We start from the raw sequence: 20,910 nt of genomic DNA on the forward strand, positions 1-20,910 counted from the left end.
CCCCACTTGGTAAAGCTGCATCTACTTACTACTCTCATTTCCTATCTTCCAGAGAAATGCTTTTACCTGGTGTCCTCTTCTTTAGACTGTGTGTGTGTGTGTGTGTGTGTGTGTGTGTGTCTGGTCACTAAGAAAAGAGAAAAAAAAGATGTACCATATTTTTCGGAGTATAAGATGCACTTCCCCCCCAAAAGAGAATGAAAATTTGGATGTGTCTTATACACCGAATGTAGCCCTGCCCACCTGCCGGAAAATGGGGCTCATGGAGGCCGCAATAGGCTATGGCAATCCCTGCAGCCTGAAACAACTGATCTTCGGGAGGCTGATCCAACCAACAATCAGCTGCTTGTGGTAATCAAGCTGTGCTGAAGCTGAAGCTGAAACGGGCTGTTTGCTGCAAGGAGGCAAATTTCTAGGAGGCAGACGCAGATTTTTTCTCTTGTTTTCCTCCCCCCAAAAGGTAGGTGTGTTTTATAGTCCAGAGCGTCTCATACGGCGAAAGATATGGTAAATATCTCCACTCAGGTCTAAGTAGCATATTAAATGGCAAAACATATGATAATATAGAATTGTTCAAAGCAGAAAAACCCACTGACAAATGTTGCCTAACTTAAGTATTGCAGTGATTCACTTAACAACTGAAGCCAAAAAGGTTGTAAAAATGGGGCAAAATTAATTTAACAAATGTTTCGCTTAATAACAGGAATTTTGGGCTCAATTTTGGTCATAAGTCGAGGACTACCTGTATAAAGTTTGCTTTCTACAAAAGGATGTTTTAAGACTTATTAGTGCAAATAGGTTTAGCCAGTGGTGGGATTAAGCCAGTTCGCACCACTTCGGGAGAACCGGTTGTTAACTTTCTGAGCAGTTTGGCAAACTGGTTGTTGGAAGAAATCATTAGGGCAGAGAACCGGTTGTTAAATTACTTGAATCCCACCACTGGGTTTAGCCATTTTCTGAATTGTATGTGGATAGTAAATGAAAAGAGAGGACTCATTAGAATAATACAATTGTCTATGGAGATTCTCAGTTATCCAGGTCATGGTTCAGGGGTGAAATGCTCCCGGTTTGGACTGGATCACCTGATCCGGTAGCGATGGAGGCAGGTGGTTCAGAGAACCGGTAGCAAAAATCCCTGCCCCCACCCCCACATTGCCCAGCTGAGCCGTGCAATCATCAGAGGCTTTTTTTTTATTTTTAGCATTTTTTCTACAACCTCTTTGGCTGAAAAAATGCTTTTAAAAGTAAAAAAAAAAAAAGCCTCTGATGATTGTGCGGCTCAGCTGGGATCATCAGAGGCTTTTTTTTTAAAAAAAAAAGTCTCTGCCAATCAGGCAAGTCAGCTGGGATGTTGTAGAAGTCAGCCGAAGAGGTTGTAGAAAAAATGGTTTTAAAAGTAAAAAAAAAAAAAAAGTTGGCCATACTCACTCAGTCAGATTACCATCCCCCACCAAGTCACCCCACAGAACCGGTAGTAACAAATTTTACATTTCACCACTGTCATGGTTGTCCCAAAAGTGCTTTTTCAAGTGGCAACTGGACTTTCTAGTTTTTATTTGAAGATGTTTCACTTCTTATCCAAGAAGCTTCTTCAGCTCTGAGCTAGTGAAAGAAAAACCAGAAAGTCTGGTTGCCTCTTGAAAAAGCACCTTTGGGACAACAGACCATGATGTTGGGAAAGAGTGAAGGTAAAAGGAGAAGAGGATGGCTATATAGTGTCATTGATGAGGTGGGCATAGATTTGTGTGGACTCTGGGAGGATAGGAGGGCTGGCGAGTTGTGTCCATGGGGTCGTGAAGAATTGGACACAGTGTATCAATTGAACAACAACAAAAAAATGTGGATGGTAATTTAAGGAAAACTAATCAACAGAAAAATATATGAACAAGTATCAACAATGTAATGTAGCATTAAAATTGATCTGGACAATTATCAATAAAATAACTCCAATGAATTTGTTGACAGAGTCACTATTGATTAAAATAATTTGCAATGATTGCAAAAAAGTAAACATTTACCATTTTCTATAAATCAGATATACATTTTTTCCATTTAATAAGGAATAACATTTTTTAGCTGTCCCTATGCTTGAAGTCCATGATTCTTGATTCCTTATAAGTTGCAAATGCTAAGGTCATGTCATCTTTAACACACAGTGAATGATCCAACATTATATTAACATTGCTGTTAACTTCTACCTAAAATTTGACTTGCTTACAGATAATTCTTGACATACAACCATTTGTTTAGTGACCTTCAAAGTTCTAACAGCATTGGAACAAGTGACTTATGACCAGTCCTCACACTTATGACTGTTGCAGCAATCCCACAATCATGTGATCAAAATCCAGATGCCTGCATGTATTTAAGACAGCTGCAGCATCCTGGGGTTATGTGATTACCATTTTCAACCTTTCACCTGGCTTCCGACAAGCACAGTTGATGGAGAAGCTTTTACTTCCCCATTTACTTAATGACTGCCTGATTATTATTATTATTCTCTTAATAATGGCACTAATTCACTTAACAACTATGGCAAAAATAGTAAATTCAGGTGCAACTCATTTAAAAATGCCTTGCTTAGCAATGGAAATTCTGATTCCAGTTATGTTCATAAGTCAAGTATTTTATAAAAATTCCAGATGTGCTCATAAGTACCAAAATAGTGTCTACATGTAAGCAGTCTTTCACAAACTATTGAGCTGGGATGATGTTTCTGGAGAAGCAGAGATTCATAGAATACTTCTCTCTTTCAGAAGATGAGAAAAGTAAAAGTAAAACTCTGATTATCCATTTCCAAAGTTAAAATCATAAATACCAATCAAAATTTGTGAAGGGTAGATCCCACATTTTTCACCAAGTTATCTTGATCTTTAGTTGCATCACATAAGAGTTTAATTTATAAGCAAACAATCTTTTTGTTTCACTCAAGTTTTGCTTTTGTCGTTGATGACTCTTGGCTTTCGGAATATATGTATTTATGCATGTATGTATGCGTGTGTTTATATAGAATAGTGCGGATGTTGGGACACACATGCATACTGGGTTTTCTATATTTTCTACATATTTATGCCTATATGTTCTGAAAGTATGAATAAGATAAATTTATTTAAAAATGCAATTAATTTCTCCTCCAATTCTAGTAATACCTAAGCAACATTGTCAGTGCTTACTCCTTAAGTCTCATAACAAATGCAACCACAAAAAGGGGAAGATTACAATAATGTTTCTCTTTCCTTTTCTCCTAGCATTTAAATCTGGAATTAGAAATACAGATCAGCTTCGAAGACCTGCATGTGGAAAATGAGAGGTTGTTTTTACAGAGGCACAGCTACTGAAAATATACATAGATAAGGAGAAAGATCTTTGACACGGGTAAATTCGTGTGCATAAATCTATGCTGTCAGAAATTAATGCTTAAGATTATATTAGAATAAGTGTTTGGAACTCTTCAGCCTCCATCTCACTTGCCATTTCCCCCTTGTTCTCATGGATGATGGACTGAGAATTAATCAAGTCACAGAGTCCATGGTATAAATCAAAGTCAATGGAGGTAGACAGATTTTACACTGGCTGAATTCTGGCTCAGTCATGTGTGCAGAACATGGAAAACAGGCATAGAAACCCAGTCAGCAGTGAAACAAACTAGCAAATGAATAACCACAACATGGTTACAGTGGAAATGAGGAAGCCATTCTTACGTCTCAGAGAAAAAGAAAGAGGCATTAAAGGTTGAAGATAGGCAAATCCTTCTATTACCACTGCTTATTTAAGAAAATATTAAAACCATTTTCACTTGGCTTGTTAGCTAAGCTTGATTTTTGAATTAGCTTTTCAGAAAATAGGACTTTTCTGCCAATTCATTTGCATTTTCTTTCAGGCTCCTCTAATGCTCTTTTTGATGTCCTAAACCCAAAATGGGAAATTATCCCCTTTCTACCCACAAGAGTATCCCTTAATAGATGTTTCATTAATAAAATTGTGGTATCCGAATTTCTAATTGGAAAACTACAATTTAGCATGATGCCCTGCATGTGAAAATGCTTACGTCATTCCATACTGAAAGTGCAGAAGTTATCAAAATCAATGCACAATTCATACTGAAGGACTGCAGTTGGACTTCATTATTGTTGTTAAATATATTACACAGCCTGAAAAGCTCTTCAGATATCTAAAACTTGATAAAGATGCAACTTTTCATTATACAATGATAACAGGTTATGAGGGACAATTCTTCCAATAGAAAAGAATATTGGTTGAGTTGAATTGTAGAGTCCTTGGTGCTCTCTGAGTTTAGTTGTTTGCTAAGTAGCATCTTCAGTTCTAGAAGAAACTGGGGTTTGTTTATATATAAGTGATTTGCTCTCTGGGTACGATGAGAATATATCTGCTGAATATAACTCCGCATTGGTGATAGGAAGGGCATCCGGCCAGCTCCATTCAGTTGCCCAGACTCCACCCCGCAAGGGATTATGGGGTCATTAAAAGGAGATGATAAGTGGCTTGCCCTGTCAGTGTTGGTGGAAGTGGTCTTCAATTATCATAAGAATACAATTTGATATGAGCAGTTTATTACCAAAATAAAGGCAGATAGTCACTCCTGATTTTTAGGTCATTATGTTGCATGGGTGGGAGGAACAGATGCAAGAATTTTAAGTTTACTATAACTGGGGCCTTGAATTTGATTCAGAGCAGTCCCTGGAATTCATTCATAATGCCATCTTTAGTATTTCTAAAATAAATTCTATCAATCAAAAGTTCTTGAATGTTTGCTTTTCCAGGCCAGTTTGCCAGGAGATACCCGACAAATTTATTAGCTTTAGATCAGTGGTGGGATTCAAAAATTTTTACTACCAGTTCTGTGAGGCGTAGCTTGGTGGGCGTGGCAGGGGAAGAACACTGTAAAATCTCCATTCCCTCCCCATTCCGGGAGAAGGTTACTGCAAAATCCCCATTTTCTCCTGATCAGCTGGGACTTGGGAGGCAGAGAATAGATGAGGGTGGGGCCAGTCAGAGGTGATATTTACTGGTTCTCCGAACTACTCAAAATTTCTGCTACTGGTTCTCCAGAACTGGTCAGAACCTGCTGAATACCACCTCTGCTTTAGGTGCCACAAGACTTTTCTTCCCTCTCTCCTAAAATTTGGAGAGCCCTGATCTTCTTGAAATTTTTTTACCTGATGCTATGTTATGCTATGTTTGAATAACCATAATCTTAACTGTTGATTGAGTAATCTGATTGTAAAAATATTTTCTATTTTCATTTGATGCACATTAACTTGGATATTTCTTTACAAAAATAAATGCTTTATTATACTTCATCAATTATCAAATTTCTGTAAACAGAGTGAATGAGTAGGCAAAAAAGAGAAGGGAGGCCTGAATAAGTAAGATGGATGAATGCAGCTAAGAAAAGTATCTTGGCAGAATTATTTGCTTTAATGAACTCTGCAGCTCTGATTTATATTCTGAATTGTGGATTAGAACCTCGTAAGTATACTATATTGAAGTACTTCCAGTGGAGAGAAAAAAAAGATTAATGTCATGTTATAATAACAATTACCTCCTTAGCTCGTGCAATTGCTATAGATAAAAACTAAGCACACTTTTCTTCCAATCACTCCTGGGGCAGCATGAAACTCCCCCCCCCAAATGGGAATAAACTAATCCCAGTCTCAAAGGAAACAAATTAATTTACATTATTTTTGGGTTAATTTTATGGAAATGTATAGGAATAAGAGAAGAATACAGTTGGTTGAAAGAACAATACTTGTACTTACAGAATTATTTCTAATAAAAATGAAATATAACCAAAGAAGCTTAGAACCCTGCTTCTGCTTTATTCCAATATATCCCATTAAGTTCCTGAAAAGGGGAAAATTCTGGCTTGTATTGTAGTTTATTTTATTTTCTGCAGCTGGAGAAGTCAATTGAAGAAAACCAAGGGAACCAGCGAAATATTCCTTTTGAATTCCTGCCCTAGTTATAAATTAATAACAGCTGTATACAAGTTTTTCAGGAATAAGAAGAAATATGGGATAAACTGAAGATTGCATATAGGTTTTCAAAAAAAGATCTGATCTTAAAAGAATCTCATGTATCAAGCCAGCAACTGTGCAAAATAACTGTTTTTTTTTTTTAGTATGGTCAAAGTATTTTGCAGCAAGGTGACTGACAGTATTGTCATTTTAGACATCATAATTTCCATTCACTCACTAAGATTTATAATTCATAGTTTCTATGGAAACAGATCTAATTCCTCCTTTAAGCTGCAGCTTAGGACAGTCAGTCATCTTTGTTTTGGTTGTATGAAGATACCAGTTTCCCAGATTTGTGAGCTATTACATTATGATGAATACAGCATGCATAACTGCAAAGGAATAAATCGCTTCACAATGTAAATATACATGTTAATTAGAAATAAGGCCCCATTATGTTTCATAATGCTTGCTCTTCATCCCATACAGGTTTGCAGGAGAACAACAGACCAATCTACACATCTCTGCTCAGAAGAAGGTCCCATTATTTTTACTGGAAGTTAGTCTCAGTAAGTAGAGTAACTAAGCACCATTCTGGAAAGAATCTGCATAATTGTTGCCTATGCAGGCCTGCTATGAAATTATTAGAATGGAGAGATGCATTTTTTTTAGTAGTAAACAATAATAATAGCACCAATTGAACACCATCAGCATTGACAAAACCAGCATTAGCCAATTGCAAAAAGCAGCTTCACTTGTAACAGATTACATCCTGCAACGATATCTTTAAATTTAATATAATTAATATAATATAATATAATATAATATAATATAATATAATATAATATTATAATATAATATAATATAATATAATATAATATAATATAATATAATATAATATAATATAATATAATATAATATAATATAATAATTATTATATTAACCAACTTCTGCTTATTCCTTGGGAAGGATTCGATAGGTAGGCAAAAATGCCAAATTCAGTCTAAACATCTGGCCGACAGTGTAACCAACCATAATGATTTATTAAATTTATATGCCTCCTAACTCCCAGCATATAAAATGTAGATAGAAGCAAAATAGGAGCAATGGACTTAAGAGAAATTTTACAACCTATTTTTACATTTGCATATGTGAATGTGAAAAGGGATATATGGGGTCAATGAGCCTTAGATTGCCAATTAATGATGTATAGAATTGCCATCAGTGTTTCTAACACATTTATTTCTGATATTTAAAAATTGATTATAGAGTTATATTTTGTAGCATTGGTATAATATTTAGTCAGGAGTGTTTCACCATTAGAATAATTTCATAGGTCTCTATGAATGATAAAGTCAAATTCTTCCAAATCTGTAAGAATGTAACGAAATGTATGGTTGGGAAAGGATATTAACTTTTATTTGCTTTGAGAACTGAAATATTTAATGCCAATACTGAAATCCTTTATTGGTATGTATATTGTAATCATTCTTAAATTTAGTCCTAGCATATTTCCATTATATACCAGTACCAGTGATTCTTGCCATCCAAATTACCAAATAATTTTGGAATACAGGAGGGTTACTTGATTCTGTCTACAAAATTTCAGACAGCCAAAGAAAAAAACAAGAGGTGCATTATAAAGTTGCATGTAAATGAGGGCCTTACATGAAGAAAGAAATATTCAAAGAAGGCAGGTTAAGTAAAGTAAAACTTTGATATTAAAACCAGAGAACTTGAGAACAAAATAAAATGATAGAAACTTGTTTTTGAGGTGTTTGTATTGTAATAGTCCAATCTGTGGACTATTGTTATATTTTGATTCCAACTTGTGGAATCAAAACGTCTCTAGGTTTAGACTTAGAATTGTATCATAATATTATTTACCAATGGAGGTTGAGCAACAAAGGGAAAGTGCGTGTTTAGAATCACAGAATAGAATACAAAGTTGAAGGGAGTCATCTAGAATATAAGTCAAAGTCCATCTTTACTGTAGGAATCCAAATTAAAGTACCAACACTGATGTAGAGAAGTATGGAAATGAACTAAAAAAGATATTCAACAGTGGTTACATAAACACTAACTTAGCTATGAAAAGGAGAAGGACTGAAGAAAACACTCAAGTTTGCCCTATTGTGATTCTTTCAAAGGGAAAGGGGAAAGAATTGCTGTTAGGCTTTTTGTTATTATATCCATGACAATAAAAGTAATCATTGTGGAGTCTCTTTCCTGACCAAGCTTGCTTTTAACAGCTGATATCTCACTAGACATTCAACACCGAAGAATTCACCACTTCAATTGGTTTCATTAAAGTTACAAGGCCTCTAACATTGAATCAGAATTTGCCTTCTTGTTGTTACATATTTTGGCATGATTAGAGCACATATTTTCTATGTGACATCCTATGGCCCCTCAGTCTTCTCTTTTCAAAGCTGAATCTTCCCAGGTCCTTCAAACTGTCTTCATGGGATGTTACAGGTCAGGGGTGGGTTCTAAAATTTTTTATTACCAGTTCTGTGGGTGTGTCTTATTTTGTGGGCGTGGCTTGATGGTCATGTGACAATTCTTTAGGATTTAGCAGAGGTACTGGTCTACCAGGCTTTTAACTGCTTGCAGAGCTGTACCGGTCTACTCATTTGTTTTTGGAGGCACTGGTCTACTCATTTGTTTTCGGTGGCACTGGTCTACCCATTTATTTTTGCAGGCACCGGTCTACTCATTTGTTTTTGGTGGCACTGGTCTACTCATTTGTTTTTGGAGGCACCGATCTAGTCATTTGTTTTTGGAGGCATCTTAATTAATCATCCTTTACTGTTGTTCTCTGAACTTGTTGCTGTTTGACCAATTTTTTCCTTCATACAGTTTCATATACACAGAGAGACATGCATGAATACAAAACTTTTTGTCATATTTTTTGTCAACAAATTGAAACCTTCAGTCTTTCAGTAAGAGAAAACTCTAGTGCAAAATCACTTACCACAAGACATTCCATATCTGTGTTTATTTTAATTTAGCAATTCTTTATAGAAGGGCTACCAGATCTTGGCTGCAAAATTTTGGACCACCATTAGATAGCAGTAAAGAAGGTATCCAGAGTTTTGCTGCCTAGATCAGGTGGCCCTAGAACATAATATTGTTTGCAGAAACAGAAGGGGCCAAATAAAAATCAATGAGAGCTTTGTCAAGAAAAGAAACCTTCTTTGATTATGGAGCCGAGTTCATAGAATGTGCTTGAAATCCATGAATAATTTGAATAAGTCAGCAGCAAAAGTACTTTCTACTTCTGCTAGGTTTTAAACTGGTTTTCAGAGCCTGCTTTGTCCTTCATTGTTTATTTAATATCTTTTAAGAATTTAAGAATGCCAGCCTCTGCATAGCAACAATACTTCCTATAAACCTTTCTTGTATGAACAATCATAGTACCTATCAAGTTTAGTATAGAGGAAAACACACAGTAACATCTAGGAAAAAATAAGTAGTTCAATTATTACTTTTTGGGTTTCTTTTCTTTCCTTTTCTTTTGCCAGAGGCAAAAAAAGATTTATTTTATCATTTTGTTCTCCTGAAATGTGCTGAGTATTTTCGTTTCTCTTCGACAGGTTTCAATGAAATGTTATTATCCAAAGCTTCATAGAAGAGTCTGTATTTTTCTTTTTAATTAAGACAGGTGACACAGTGGGACTTGCATGATTAATGTCTGAAGGAAAGAAAGATACGTCTTTTGTGAATGTTTGCTATGAAACCAGGGAAAGGTCATTATACTGTGTCATAATGCATGGATCTTTGAAAGGAAACTTTGGATCAGGAAGGCCTCATCTTCCAATTTATTTCAAACACTATGAATGCAATATTCCACAAAAAGACTTCCTGGCTGTATTATGGTTTGATTGATAGCCTTCCTTTTCAAATTTGGGGTTTATTCTTTCGGGGAGAATTTGCATTAGCAATGTCTAGAGACCCAGATAATTTCTGAGTAAAGGCCAGAATGAGAGAAGCAATCAAAGAAATGCTGGCATTTCTCCAAACAGTCATCTGTTATTGTGTTGGTTGTGATGCTAATTTGTCCTTTGCTTCTTTCAAAGGTAAAATGGTTTGCGAGCAATGATATGAACATCAGGTACCTTTGAGTAATAGAAAGGAAGCAGTGACAGGCTGCAGTCACTGGCGATACTAAACTGTGGTTTTGCATTACGCATAGCCACAAGCATAGCCTGGTTTCAGTTTCACATATTCCCTCCTTATCATTTCTATATTTGATTAATTAACCTGAATTCTAAACTGATTGAATTTAGGGTCAGCAAAGAAGGGCATAGGATGACCTTGTGGCCTGGATTGCAAGTTCATAGCGAATTTAAAATTTAAACAATCTAATAATTAATTTTCTTAAAAATTCCAATTGTCTCATTTGTACATACATGTGTATTTCAGTGTTGTATGTATATATAGTGTATATGTATGCATGTGCACATGGGACACAGTGGCTCAGTGGCTAAGATGTTGAGCTTGTCGATCAGAAAGTTCAGAGCTTGTCAATCAGGCAGTTCGAATCTCTAGTGCCACGTAACAGGGTGAGCTCCCGTTACTTGTCCCAGCTTCTGCCAACCTAGCAGTTAGAAAGCATGTAAAAAATGCAAGTAGAAAAATAGGGACCATCTTTGGTGGGAAGGTAACAGCGTTCCGTGCACCTTTGGCATTTGGTCATGCCGGCCATGACCATGGAAACATCTTCGAACAGTGCTGGTTCTTCGGCTTTTTAACGGAGATGAGCACCGGACCCTAGAGTCGGGAATGACTAGCACATATGTGCAAGGGGAACCTTTACCTTTACTTATGCATGTGCCCAAACACAGACACACAAACACAAACACGTAGAAGGACTGGCCATAGTTGCCCTGGGTGCTGTTGGACATCTTGCTGCCGCAGATACAAAAATGAATGACCATTGGTCCAAGGGCCACCTACCCTGCCAATGATCATTTCCACCTGTTGCTTCACCACTATCTGACAGCTTGCTGCTTCTGAGTAAAGGTTCCATGAACAACTTGTGCATGCTTAACATGATGTTCAGACTTGCAAACAAGTACAAACCATTTGAATGCATCCCAGGCCTAAACATTCCTATTTGACTATATCATAGTACACTGGTATGAACTTAAAGTCATCATTGTGCCATGCAAGATGGACAGATCACAGGCTGATCTGATCAGTCCTCAATCTACACATAGCCCCTTTCCATTGTAAGCAACTAAGGACCGTCAGAAAGTCATTCAAGATTGGAAGATATACGATCTAAACCAAGCCCAACACTTCTAAGATGTACTTAATGAAGAACTCTTTGCTAGTTTAGGAAACTGTTCTGAAAAATGGACACAGTTTAAAGATTACAATAACTGCACTTGAACTGAAAATCTGGGTGAATCAAGACAGGTTTAATGAAACCACAAAACCATTTCAGCAGCCCTCTGGGGCCAAGAACAAAGCTATGCAAACTGGAAAAATGATGCATCATCTGTCTCAAATAAAGATAAGTTTAAGCACTTGGAACCCAAAATACAGACAGAACCTTGAGAAGACTAGTGGTGGTAGAGGAAGACTGAACAGGTGAAATGTTATTCTGACATGCATGCCATCAGAGAGTTCTTCACCGCCATAAAGTCAGTTCATGGTCCTTCTAAATCAGGATGCTGCCCCTTGCTGCCATCGGATGGGTTAAGACTGATCAAAGACCAGGAAGGACTGAAAGGACTGGGGAAACTGGAAATACTGCGTTGAACATTGATCAAAGTTGCTCAATAGGCTTTCTAGAGTTGATCATGAGGAGCTCAAATAAAGTAACAGGGTACTAGATCCAAGCACCTTTCAAAGATTTTTGCAAACCATTTGGTCCACCGAGGAGATGCTTGATGACTTCTGTGATGCCCTCATTGTGGCTTTCTATAAAATAAGGGAAGCAAATTAGACTATGGAAATGACAGATATTCCAACGGTAAACTGAATGGATATGTTGAAACTGAATTTTGCAATATGTCTTAAGTAATAAATCAAGAATGACTAAAGTTGCAGAGCAAGCACTTTGATCAGCTCATAATTATGGCACTTTCAGGCCTATTCAGTAGCAATGAAAGCCATTCATAAAGGAAAAGACCATCCTTTGAGCAGCCTGATCCAAAGCCAATTGGGGTTTCCAAGAAAAAAACAGCCTCTTGAATTATGCCCAGAGATAAACAGGGAATCACTTTAGACATTCCAACACTGGTCGGTTTTGTGCTTCTTTGTGAGGAACTACTACTACAAAAAACAAATAATTATTTGTTTTTTAATAATAATCCTCATTTAGGCAGAGTGTGATTTATAAACAACCGTCAGTGATATTCTCAGACATCATACATTGCCGTGTCCCAATGTTTCAGCTTTGTTACCTAAGCAACATTTTGAGGGCAGGTAGGCAGTATAGGTTTTTAGTATTTAGTATTTACATGGGTTAAAAAAAAATAATCATCTTTTTTCCTCTAGCTTTCATTTTTGGACTAGAAGACCTCCAAAGTCCCCTCCAACTCTGCTATTCTGTTATTGATCTTTTTAAATTATAATGATAACTTTATTCTATTGTTTACATTTGAGTTTGGTGTATTAAAATTGGTGACAGACTATGCGGCTGATTTTTAACCATGATTACAGGATACTATAGGAGCTACAAAAATGTGATCTGTGCTGGCACATGTTCTGGGTTCCCAGGTTGCCTATCTCACTTCAGAATCTCCTGTCACTCAATAGTTTATATAATTGTTCAGTTGAAAGTTTTGAAACAAACTTTGTTATTGTAAGTTCTGAAACAAAACATGTTATTTGATTATAACTTTGTTATAATCAAATGGCCTGGAATCACATTCAATGCAATTGAGATTACTACCAGGTAGAAATATATAAAAAATCAGAAATAAAAAAAAAATCATGAGTAAAGCCAAAGATGGTTAAAATATTTTCTTAACACAGTTCATTGAAAGGATATTATTAGACTTCTGACAGGATTACAATAAGAATTCACAATTAACTTACAAAGAATGAAAGAAACATCTTTTAGTCCAAGTTTATCTTTTCCCAGAAATAAAACACACATTTCCTTGTGTGAGAAGTTCAGTTTATCCTGAATGTCTCTGAAGATAATTTAAAATTCATCTCATGAAAGGAGAGAGTTGTGAATAGAAATCAAATATTAACATCTAGCCCGGAGATGTTTAGGCTTTTAGCTATGCAGCAGAAAATGTTTCTCCTATGTAGGATTACTTTTTCATAACAACTCCAGTCATTGCAGCACAATCTGCATGGAGTATAAATATTGTTTAATGATGAGGGTCTAGATTTAGATGTGAAAACTTTGGTCTCATTTAATCCATTTAATTTTAGCAATGGGACATTGGGCAGGTGCCTGTCTTAACAACAGATAATGAAATGTAGGAGAGAAGCCATGCTGTAAGATAGAAACATATCAAGGTGGGGCTCACAGTGATGCAAAAGGAGCAATTTGGCCAATGGTCTTTGCTTTTCACTCCCCTTTCACCCTTTCATTAATTATGGCAGATTGACGTCTTAAATTGAGCTGTCAGCACCTCTTCTTGTCTGTACATCAAGGCGATTGTGAGGGAAGCTAAAGTGGCTACTTGAAAAATTACCAGTGATATTTTGCACAGGTTCATCACTCAAAGGCTTCGGTATCAAGGCATGACCTGAATGTGTGAAATAGCCATTACCAATCAACCACACAGAGAAAAATGTCATATCACAAAAGGCTTCCTTACTAAAAAAAAAAAAAAAAGCCAGTCATGCATTTTCTGGTAAAAGTCATGAAGTTGCTAACCTTCATGCAATTATGTCAGAACGTGTAAATTATTCCCTAGCTCCCATTGGATAAAATTGACAGTCATTCAGTCAAAAATTATACCATTTTTCTTCTTAATTATCATAAAGATGCAATCAGTGATTTCAAAATTTAAATGCATATTCTGAGTCAAAGAAATCTAGTCTTTGCTACTCAAGAAATAACTTCAAAATGAAGTGGGTTTTTTTCCTTTTCTTTTCACCTTCTGAAAACAAAAGGTATTGAAGAAAATTCAGTTCTCCAATGCATTGTCTTCCTTTTAATGCTATGGATAATCTTTCTCTCCCACTGTACTCCCTCTCTTCTGACTGCCCCTGCTTTGCATACACATAAGCACTTATCATAATCAGCTTTCTTATTCAAATGATAATGCAGATTAGATTTGAAAACAAACTTTGTCATGAAAGATCTCAATTATTTGAGATCTTGTTGAAGTTTGTAATTACTTAGCGTGGAAAATGAATTTGTGCGTCTCTTAAGACTCTGATGTATTATGAATCAAGTATTATTTTTGTCTCTGGTTTAGCATGTAAAATTAGATTCAACAGTCAAGCTGCCGTATTGATGTATGAACAAAAGTGTTTCAGTGTTATTATTGTAGCTGTAGCTTAAAAAAAATCATGGATTCCTTTGAGATCATGTGAATTGCAAAGCTAGCTTTCTGATAAATATAAGGGTAAACGGTTTTTTTAAAATGATTTATTACTGTAAAAAAAAATTTAAGTAATGCCTGCTAGTAAAATATTTTAATCCAGGATACTTAGTGTTGCATCTGTAATACCTGCAAACTATGGAGAATTTTAGGGGTAAAATTCTCTAATTGAAGATGGAAAAATTGTAGGTTTATACTTTGTAGATTAAATAATGCTTTCCACTTGACAGAGGCCAATATAATTATATTATTTATGTTTGTTTTGGCACAATAAAAACTAATTAGCATAATGAATAAATCAACAAAAGAGAAGTAAGTAAAAGTATTGAAAAAAACTTTAAACACAATAAAATATTAGACTATATTTATAAGTTGTGATAAAAAAAAAGATAACCAGAGAATAGAATTCTGGATAGAAAACTAACTGAAAGGAGTTCAAATATAGGAAGGGCGATCACAAGGAACAGAATAATTCTCTGTACTCCCCCAACTGTAGAATTAGATTAATGCATGAAAATTGCAATCAAAGTTTTGGGCTAAGTAAATTAGGAAGAATAATGGAACAAACAGCCTCAAGAAATGGAAGCCTCTCCTTTAATGAAGTAGGTAGTGATCTGTCATGGGTTCAGTATTTGCAACTTGCACTGTGCATGCAACATTGAGTAAAAAGGTACATACAGTCATCTGCAATATGCTTTCAATTCTGCAATTAGGTCATTCTGCATTATCTGCATCATTGCTCAGATTCTAAATGCACTCAGATTGGGGCTCAAAAATAGCTAATTTCAAACTAGTAACTGTAATATCAGGAGTGACCGAATACTTGCTATTATTCCTGCTTCCTCCTAGATAGAAAATAATTCGTAGAAACCCAGGTTTGCATCGTTAATAAAAGTCTTGACTCAGATTTTAACAAAATGTGTGTGGTCCATAGCCTTATAGTCGGGGTGAAATCCAGCAGGTTCTGACAGATTCTGGAAAACCGGTAGCGGAAATTTTGAGTAGTTAGGAGAACCGGCCAATACCACCGCTGGCTGGCCCCAAAGTGGTAGGATTAGAGATTTTGCAATATCCTTCCCCCTGGAGTGGGGTGGGAATGGAGATTTTGCAGTATCCTTCCCCTGCCACGCCCACAAAGCCACGCCCACCAAGCCACACCAACCCAGGCCCACAGAATTGGTAGTAAAAAAAATTGAATTTCACCACTGCTTATAGTATATCTGTAAACTAGTTAGGTAATTCCTATTATGAAAGAAAAGTGAATCTTTTTTATTATATTTGCTAAACACAGCAGGATTGGTTATGAGAGACATCATTGTTTACCTACTGTAATAGTTTCAAGGCATCTTCTAGTTTTCTTATTTGTTACGATTTCAACAAACATGTTCAAAATGAAGCCATGCATTTAAAAAAAAAAAAAAGAGCAGTAATGTGAAACAAGGTAGTTTTAAATCTTATTTGGCTACCGTACTTGGAAGCTGCTTCTGGCACTTTATGCAGATATTTAAGAAACTGTTCCATTACTTGTTATTTTTTTCTCTGGAGAAAAAAGGTGATTTACATGGAATGATTACATTATAACCTGGGGGGGAATTCAGTTTACAGGATTCTTGTTAATATTATAGCCTGCGGCAAATAGACTCTATATTTGATGAGGAACTGAGTCAGCCTTGAACTATTTCTATGTGCTTATTTGAATAAAACTTGTGACAGTTTTTGTGCCTTTGAGAGAATTCTCCATGCAGTTTTCCTGGCAATATTTTTGAAGGTGGTTTGGCACTGTCTTCTTGGGGAGAGGGACGGAGAGAGAGAGAGAGAGAGACAGAGAGACAGACAGAGAGAGATGCTACATCCTCTGTTTGGCTTGACTTTTGTCCTTAATTCTTTATTTCTCATTTTTAGCATTATTCTGAGAAAACTATTTTTTAAAATAAAAATTCATAGCCATACCTTCCAAATCGCATACCAAAACTGTTTAAATATATGTGCGCACTACCATAGGTTGTACAAGTGATTCAAGCATGATCCATCTTATTAAAGAAAAGATCCATTCCTTTAAAATATGTGGTCAATTATGCAATACGAATATCGGCTATAAAAAGGAAACCTTTCAAAGCATAACAGATAAATTGGTAAAAGCTCTACCTATAAAGACACCATTCTGTACCATTATATTTTCTTCTATATTTGGTTGTATAATTTAATTATTATTGTTCTCAATAATTTGTCTTCCTTTATATAGGTCTGATAACCTGAAATTTACATATTTAAAAATAAATACTGAGACATATTTTAGTGGACATTGGTTAATTATGGGTCCCTGAGTGACATTCATGCTACTTGGGGAGCCATAACAATGTTCTTCTTTTGCAGTAGCTAAATGAGCTTTAGTCAATGTGGAAATGGCTCATTTTATGGATTTTCAATATTGTTGTGTAAACTCAATGACACTGCTGAAAGATGATATTGGAAAAGAATAGTCAGAGTAGGGTAACTGAGAAAATTTTGCAAAGTCTTTCTCTTTTAATTCCCTGGGACCTATGCTGGTTAATACCAAACCAGAATGAACTCAAGAAGCACGTTACTTCTTCCCATGGGTTTCTACATAGCACGATCCTTGAATCTTCTTATTCCTATCTCCATAGGAGGGAACCATAATTATAGTTCTAACTCATATTCCTTTTCTTTGTACCCAGTATCCATATCTGTAAGAGAAGCAGAAAGAAGAATTAAATATTTACTTATATACTTAGCTATATTTTTCTTTCTTTCTGAATGACACTTGCTCCAAAAGACAAAATATAGGGCATCTGTAATCATATACTAAGATCAGCTCATGTAAAACAGATTAGGCTGAATTGGGTTCATCTTGGCCAAAAGCTTCTGTCTGCCAAAACAATCAATTTTGATTTTTTTTTATTTGTGTATGTGTGTGTCCCCAATTTTCCCCAAGGTCTGGAAGATGGAGGGAAGGTGAGAATAGCAATATGTGATTAGCCAGAGAATAGAACTCTACCTTGCCCTCATGCTATGCTAAGTTGTTGAGGGAAAATGATGAAAAGTGGCTTTTTTGTCTTCCTGACTTTAAGTCCATTTTAGGAGTGCAAAGAAAGGTTTGTTTTTTAATAGGATTTCTTCTTGTTCTTTGGAGCATCATTCTTCTATGACAGGCTATAAGGAGTAATTTATTCTTTTGTGTCTTTACTAAGTTATGTTTGTAGTGACAGATTGTGCTCAGCAGGTGTAACTGCAGGGTATTGACAACAAGAAGCAAATCAGTTCAGATAAAAATAAATTGATATCTCTTTACTATCAAAAAGTATTGGGGAGGTAGAGAAGAGCAATAAAGCCTGCTTCATTTGCCTAATAATTGGACCAATTTATTGCCAATCAAGAGTTTGCACTAAGAGAGGGAAGGATAGATTTGCAGATGTGATCTCTTTGCCAAAGGGACACTCTTATAGTATGATTAGGATCATGGATAGTTTTTCTAACAGCTTTTCTTTGTTCCCTTTTTAAAAATAGGATTTTATCTTTACTAGCTCTTATAGAGAAGTTATAGGCCTCAGGTCAACAGATGATTTATGAAATACTGGAAATGCTTCAAGAGATGTAGTGCTGTTTCTTTTGACAGCAAATGCTTCACAATGGACAAAGGAATCATGTGATACGTCTGCTTTTCAGGCAGTCAGGCAAGTATGCTAGACACATAGTTGCACATGATTTCAAAGAAAACCTTTGCATGTGACAGAGTTAGTAATCCGTGTCATGTTCTTTAGTATCTGTTCTTTGGAATACAGTTTCCAAAAATTTCTTCAGCAATGTAAGTTCACTTTTGAATTCTCTACACTTCTGCCAACTGAACAAAAGAAAAACATTTAAAGTACACAATTTATGAATGCAATGAGGTTATATAGCAGGTGTGTGATTGTTAATATTACAAAAATTTATCTAGATTGATTATGGATTTTAGCTTTACAGGAGTCATGCATTTTTTTTCTCCTCAGTACTGTGTTCTGCATTTCCTTTGATAATAACTTTCCAAAGTATTTCGTATTCCAAAATGTTTAATTTTATTTGAGTTCTGGAAGGTGGATCCAGTGAATGCTAGATTTGATTGGTAAATCTTATTTTTTTTGCAAATAATCATTATTATTAAACAAATTTGTATAGCCACCCAATTCACAAACAGTGATTTTGGGTACTGTACAACATTAAAAATTTACAGTTTAATCTTCACCCCATCCCTAAATCCCTATTATATATGAAACTATTTTATAAGTATATAAAAGATCATTGCTTATATATAAGGATGTATATATATAACACATCTGTTAAATTGGGTGAATGAGGACGCAGCAAGCCAGGCAGTGAGTGACAGCAGCTCTTTATTGTAGGGTGAGAACCCAGCAACTGACCAGGGGAAAGCAGCTCCCTTTATATACCTTGCAGCTGTGGTGGTCAGCCAATCAGCTGATGGTCAGTTAATTCAAACTGCCTGCCCAAAATCTACATACATAACACTATCCTTAGCATCTTTACCAAAGTGGGACACAGAAAAGATCTGAAGTTTTAATAGTATTATTCTTATTTATTTCATTATTCCTTTTAAAGATATTTATATTTACCTCAGGGGATACTAAATGGCTATACTGAAGGAGTTTCAGTATGTGACATGTGAACCAAATAGAAAATGGATTTACGCTGCAATTTTGAACTAATACATGATTTGGTATGTCATATTCCATATGAAATGATTTCATATTTTTGACTTTTTTGCATGTTTTAATATCTCACCTTTCAGAGGAATAATTTCAAAGTGTCTTTCATGAACATAAAATACAATTAATAGTATATGAAAACAAACTGGCAAAATCTTACGACTCCATTTCCAGCGTATTTAGTGCCAATGGCCTGCAGAGATCAAGAGAAGACTGTACCTGTACATGCTACTTCCTTCCTGCCTTCTCTCAGATTTTAGGGATTCTATTCACAGGTAAAATGGTGGCAACAGCCCCCTGAAAGGGATGGATTTTTTTTAAAAAAAGTACCATAACATATGATTAGTAGTACAGCTAGTCCTCAATTTACAACCATTTGTTTAGTGACTGTTTGAAGTGACAAAAGGCACTGAAAAAAGTGACATGGCCATTTTTCACACTTAGCACCATTGCAGCATCCCCATGGTCATGTGATTTAAAATTCGGATGCTGGGCAACTGATAGATATTTATGACAGTTACAGTGTCCCAGAGTCACCTTTTGCAAACTTCTGAGAACTAAAGCCAACGGGGAAGCCAGATTCATTTAACAAGCCTTTTATTAACTTAATAACTGCAGTGATCCACTTAACAACTGTGGCAAGAAAAGTAATAAAATGGGAGAAAACACACTTGACAACTGTCTTGCTTAGCAACAAAAAATTTACGCTCGATTATGGTCATAAGTCAAGGACTACCTGAATGCATGTTAAATAAGAATTTTAATGAACGATTCTGTAACGGTGAGAAAAATGTATTTCAAAATACACTACAATCATCATTTATTTTAAAATAATGTAATCTTAAGTATGGTATGCTGTTGTGGCCCGCTAGCGGCCTGCGCGGATTGTGGCTGATCCTGAGGACGAGGAGGCTGGTGTGGTGTTGCGCCAGCAGCCTGTGCAGCCAGGGCTCGAGTCGGACAGCGAGGAGGCTGAACAAGATGTGGTGCCAGAGGCAGAGATTCAGCCAGGGCCTTCAGATCCTCCAGAGGCTCCTTCAAGTGAAGAGAGTGAAGTGGAGGAGCCTCTTCTCAAAGCACGAGCACACAGAGCTGCCAAAAGGCAGGAGTGGTTACTCAGGAGGAGCTCTCCTTGGGAGTAAGGCTTGGGGCTAATTGGCCACTCCCTTAGCCTATTTAAGTTTGCACACAGCTGGCAAACGTTGTAGGAAACAACGTGTGTTCGTCCGGTCGTTTGCTGAGCATTTGAGAGTGAATTTTCCTTGCAAACCCGGTTTCTGGGCTAAGTGCCAACTATTGTAAGCCTTTATCTAAACTTTGGAATTTCTGGCAGGCTGTTAAGGACATTTTTAATAATGGCCTGCATTTGAAAAAGACTGTGTTTGTAATAAATGGAGTTGTTCAGAGTTTTGTGTGTGCTACATTTCTTGGGTTCCATAGCTGGGGCAGAACATATGCATTTTTGAGTGATCATATATGAAAATGATGTAAACTGGAAATAGATCAAGCTCTGTGTCACAGTATCTGCATCTAAACCTGGGACAGTCTGGCTTAACTTTGGCTTTTATTAATTTATTAAATTAGAATTTGACATTCAGGTTTATTTTGTAGAAAATGACTTGCAAGAGTTTTATATACAAAGTTTTAGATAAATAAATATGATTATATTACGCAAATGAAGGC

Source organism: Pantherophis guttatus, chromosome 2 (assembly GCF_059756535.1).
Source record: "Pantherophis guttatus breed Tessera chromosome 2, ASM5975653v1, whole genome shotgun sequence".
Classification (NCBI taxonomy): Eukaryota; Metazoa; Chordata; class Lepidosauria; order Squamata; family Colubridae; genus Pantherophis; species Pantherophis guttatus.